This window comes from Suncus etruscus, chromosome 3 (assembly GCF_024139225.1).
Source record: "Suncus etruscus isolate mSunEtr1 chromosome 3, mSunEtr1.pri.cur, whole genome shotgun sequence".
In the NCBI taxonomy this organism is placed as follows: Eukaryota; Metazoa; Chordata; class Mammalia; order Eulipotyphla; family Soricidae; genus Suncus; species Suncus etruscus.
Window position 1 is genome coordinate 37,194,365 of NC_064850.1, and position 6,000 is coordinate 37,200,364.

Consider the following 6,000-nt stretch of genomic DNA (forward strand, 5'->3'; position numbering starts at 1 on the left):
CCATATGGGACGCCGGGGGATCGAACCGCGGTCCGTCTCCTAGGCTAGCGCAGGTAAGGCAGGCACCTTACCTCCAGCGCCACCGCCCGGCCCTCCTTCTCCTTTTTCTTCCACTTTTTTCTTTCTTTTCCACTTTTGTGGATGTTATGCAGGGATTTTTCTTTTTTTTTTTTAGTAGTTGATACCAAAATTTTTCTCCTCTTTTCCTTAACCTTTTTACCTCCAACAGAATAGCATACTTTGAATATTCAGCCTCATAAATTGAGAGGGGAAAAAATGATACCAGTCATATGAATATGTAGTATAAATAAAAAAAAGGACCAGACCAAACAAACAAACAAACAAAAAATACCAAAAAAAACAGTGTGAGAGTGGCAATTGTTGTTGTTTGCATAGGCTTAGAAAAATATAGGGAAATAGTAAGGAAAAGCCTTTCTGGACTCTAGGCACACTAGGTTGTCCTATTAATTTTCTAATTAATTTCTAACTAATTTCTTTTTTTTCTTTCTTTTTTTTTCTTTTTTTTCAACCCCTCCCCCCACTAATTTCTTTTTAATCTCATTTACTTTCACCAACAGTAAAACCATATCTTATCAACATTGTATGTCCAAAATATGAACCATTTCTGTTATCTTAATTTTCTGTTAAATTTTATCTCACAATAAAGTATGTAATAAAAATGAATTAAATCAATGAATATGTCACCCTGAAAAGAAATTTTTTTCAAAACTTTAAAAAACAACAACAATAAAAATATTTATTTGATTTTATTTTGGTTTTGGGGTCATACCCAGCATACTCAGGAGTTACTCCTGGCTCTGTGCAAAAGAATCACTCCTGGCAGTGCTCAGGAGACCATATGGGATGCCAGTGATTGAATCTAGCTCAGCTACACACAAGGCAAATACCCTAACCTCTTTACTATTGCTCCATCCCCCCAAATTTTATTTATTTTAATTGTTTATTAAAACACCATGGCTGGGGGCTGGAGATAGCACAGCGGTAGGGCATTTGCCTTGCATGCAGCTGATCCAGGACAGATGGTGATTCGAATCCTGGCATCCCATATGGTCCCCAGTGCCTGCCAGGAGCGATTTCTGAACACAGAGCCAGGAATAACCCGTGACCACCGCAGGTGTGAACCCCCCCAAAAGAAAACACTATGGTTTATAAAACTGTTCCTAAAAGCATTATTTCAGACATATAATATACCAACACCAATCCCACCATAATGATGGTCCCCAAGTTCCCTCTCATTCCCCCATCCCGTCCCCTTGGCAGGTATGTTACAAATATATTTCATATTACTTGTTCCAATAAAATTTAAAGGAGTAGCAAGTTGAATTACTAGAAAATAAATCAAGAAAAATCAATTTGTGATGCTTGATTGCTATTTATTTTTAATCTTTCTTCATCTAACAGAGGGCGACAGTATGCACCATGAGTACTATACTCAATGCCACATCTTGGGAAGTTTTTCCTGTTTTTTAAAGAAAATCATTTTAACACTTGTAAAACTGGTTTCAAGGCTCTAGGAATTCCATAAAATTATTGCCTGTTCGTGAAGCTCTGTATTTGTTTGTTTTTGTAAGTTTATTTTGGGGGAGGAGTTTACACCCGGTGGCGCTCAGGGGTTACTTCTGGCTCTGTGCTCAGAAATCACTCTTGGCAGGCTCGGGGGACCATATGGGATGCCGGGAATAGAACCAGCATCTTGGGGGCCGGAGAGATAGCATGGAGGTAAGGTGTTTGCCTTGCATGCAGAAGGACGGTGGTTCAAATCCCGGCATCTCATTGAGTCCCCTGTGCCTGCCAGGGGCGATTTCTGAGCATAGAGTCAGGAGTAACCCCTGAGCGCTGCCGGGTGTGATCCAAAAAACAAAAACAAAAACAACAAAAAAGAAGAACCACCACCATCCAGCCAGGGTTGGCCACGTGCAAGGCAAACTCCCTACTGCTGTGCTATCTCTCCGGTCCCGAAGCTCTGTATTATTACTTCAAATAGAGCTGAAGAAATTATTCTCGGTGAGGTATTCATTTTAGTGAGTTAAAAATTGTTTTTAATTTAAACACTGTTTATATGGGGCCGGAGAGATAGCATGGAGGTAAGGTGTTTGTTTTTCATGCAGAAGGACAGGGGTTCAAATCCCAACATCCCATATGGTCCCCTGTGCCTGCCAGGGGCAATTTCTGAGTGTGAAGCCAGGAGTAACCCCTGAGTGCTGCCGAGTGTGACCCCCTCCAAACCCCCCCCCCAAAAAAAAACCCCCAAAAAACCACTGTTTATAATATGGGTTTTCTTTTTCCACAGATAATTGTTCATGAGTGAGTTACAGTCATATAATGTACAACAACCTTTACCAGTACACAGTTCTCACCACCAATGTCCTAGGTTTCCCTCTCACACACCCTGATGCCCATTCCCCTTCCTGTCTCTGGGGCATACATTTTTCTTCTCTCTCTGTATCTCTTTTTCTTCCTTTTTTCCCTTTTAGACACTTTGATTTGTAGTATAGTGCACATTCCCTACTACCAATGTTTCCAGTTTCCCCCCCAACAACAACCCTATACTTTTATGTTTTAATTTCCAGTTGGTTATTAAAGGAAACATACTTTCTACTTCTCTGATGACATTCTGATCTTTTCACTCATTGTGAGCATATTTTTGTTTATCTCTTTGGATCTATGAATCTATGGGCCTAGCACATGTTGTTGTGCCACTTTGCTATACATATTGGACAGAATTAAACTGTACAATCCTTCTCTTCTAATTCCAATATTTGAATCACCTTGTTTTCACTCTCATTTTTCTCCACTTGAAACAAAGTCAAGTTTTTTATATTTCAGGTCAGTTAGATGTATGCTGTAGACATTATCATGATATAAAAATGCTGACTCTTAATATTTTCATTCAAAACTGTTGGTCTCAACATATAACTACTTAAGAAGAACTTAAATACATATGAACCTTGAGTTGTGTTCCTTTTTGAATTCCTAGTTAGATTACTGTTATCTGAGGACAGGCCTGAGCTCATATGTGTCGGGATCAGTGGAAGATTTGAGCAGAGGCACATTATATTCCCTCTTCTCTGCCTTTCTCTTTCTATAATTACCCCTTATTTCCCAGTAACTATGCTTGTTATCTTTAAGAGCTTTGATAATTCAGTCCATAGAGGCTGGCAGTATGCTGCTGAAGTTTTAACTACCCTGGCTGACAACAACTGCCATTATCCTTGGGTTAAAGACCCAAAACTCAGATTGTTGTTTTTTTTTTTTTTTTGGGGGGGGGAAGGAATTATACCCAGTGATAGTTGGGAGTTACAGTGTTAGATTTTTTACACTTGTAGATGTGTATAAGATAACCATAACATTTTTCAATAATAGGATAATATAGGGGCCGGGCGGTGGCGCTAAAGGTAAGGTGCCTGCCTTGCCTGCGCTAACCTTGGACGGACCGCGGTTCGATCCCCCGGTGTCCCATATGGTCCCCCAAGCCAGGAGCAAACTTCTGAGCACATAGCCAGGAGTAACCCCTGAGCGTTACCGGGTGTGGCCCAAAAACCAAAAAAAAAAAAAAATAATAGGATAATATAAAAAATAACTTAAGTGTCTATCAATAAGATAGAAGGTAAATAAGTTATAGGATATAAAATAAAAAATGAGAAAGTAGTAAAGATGAATAAATTTGTGCTAAATGCTTCAACATGGTCATCATGCAATGGCAAATAAAATAATTGGTTTTGGAGAGTTGATAGTAGAATATTAATTATGTAAAATTATGGAATCATATATGTTCTTTTACATATCAATCTATATAATACATGTTACTGTCTAACATTTTCCATCCCATCAATATTTCAACCTCTTCAACATTTCCTACCTCTTATATCTGGTTTAATATTTTTTATTTTATATCATTGACAGTCTTTTAATGTATTCTGTATTTTATTTCATTTCTCTCTTTCTCATTGAAATATAGCTTCATTAAGGCAGAGGTTTATGTCTTGTTCATTGTTTTATTCTCAGAATTTAGAATAGTGTTCAGGATATATAAGGGAGTCAATAAGAACTTACTTAAGGGACCAGAGAGGTAGCATGGAGGTAAGGCGTTTACCTTTCATGCAGTATGGTCCCCTGTGCCTGCCAGGAGCAATTTCTGAGCATGGAGCCAGGAAAAACTCCTGAGCACTGCTGGGTGTGACCCAAAAACCACACACACACACACACACACAAACTGTGAGGGCTTAATTAAAAACAAATTTAGACCAGCTTTATAGTAAATCTGAAATAGCTTATTTCCTTAATTCAAAGTATAATGTAAATGCCAGAAAATATTAAGATATGATAGCAATTGTTGGGTTTAAAATTAAGATTAGGAATATAATTTTGATATATCTAGGTTGAAAATACTTCATGAAACAAAATAGTCAGAAAAAATAGTTTGGAGAATATTTTTCAGAGTATTTTTACTTAAAAGTTAAGGGAAGAGAAAATTGCAGAAAAAGGGAGATCATTTGAAGTGGTGGAATTAGTCACCAAGAGATAAGATATTTATAATTGACTATTAATATAATTGAAATGATTAGTGACTATTGAAAGAACCTGTTTCAGCATGGAGTTGATAATAGGATACTTGGGAAGCAGAGGTTGTAGGTGGAGAACTGGAGAGAGCTTATTCAGTGTGGTGACATATACAGCTTTTTCAGGATGAAAATTTCTTTACTATATGTGAATAAAATGGAAGAATCCATTGAAAAGATAGGGATTTGAATTCTAAAGGAGACGACAATTAAGGAGATTATATACAATTAGTGGTAAGATTAAGAAAAAAGGGGCCTTTTGACTGGCAATATGGACAGAGTCTATTTGTCCAATAGATGAAAAATCATAGTATAGCAGGTAGGGTATTTGCCTTGCATGAGTTCAACCCAGGTTCAATCCCATATGGTTCCCTGAGCCCTGTCAGGAATGATTCCTGAGCACAGAGCCAGAAGTAACTCCTGAGTATCACTGAGTGTGGCTGAAAACTACTAACTAACTAACTGAAGTGTCAAGGTGTTGATCAAGTTCAGAATTGCTGTGGACTGGAAAGAATTCTGGGCATCAGACCTATGGTGACGTGCAAGGCAAACCAATTCTCCTCACTGTACCATACACAGGCCCACCACCTTGACATTTTGAATGGTGCAAAATTGTTATGATTCTTAGCCTTATTATTGTTAGTTAAAAATCATAACGAATCTAGATTCTGTGTAGAAACAAATATGGTAACTTTGAAATGCTTATATTGTTATGAACATTTTACAAGTGAAGAGATAATATGAACATATGAGGGCTTAATTAAAAATAAATTTAGACCAGTTTTACATTAAATCTAAAATAGCTTATTTCTTCAGTTTCAAGTACAGTGTAAATGTGAGAAAATATTAAGACCTGATAGCAATAAGTGCTATCACGGGCAAAATTAGTGTTTATAATATGATTTTTTGATATTTACAGGTTGGAAATACTGCCCTCAGAAAATCACTCCTGGCTCTTCTTTGGGGAGACATATGGAATGCAGATCCAAGAGTAACCTCTGAGGGGCCGGAGAGATAGCGCTGAGGTAGGGCATTTGCCTTGCATGCAGAAGGACGGTGGTTCAAACCCGGCATCCCATATGGTCCCCCGAGCCTGCCAGGAGCGATTTCTGAGCATAGAGCCAGGAGTAACCCCTGAACGCTGCCGGGTGTGACCCCCCCGCCAAAAAAAGAGTAACCTTTGAGCAGTGATCTCCAAAAAAAAAAAAAAAAAAGCAAAAGCAAAACCAAAACAAAACAAAACAAAAAAACCCTCTAGAAATCAAAGTTTGTTGGGGAACTCTCTCCTTTGTTTTTCTTACTATTCTGCTCTTTGCCATCAATTAAAGCTATTCCACTCAGGAATAGTGTTGGTTAGGGCCACAGAATCATATTTGTAATAGTAAAATATAAATATCTTATCTTTCGTGACTAATTCCAC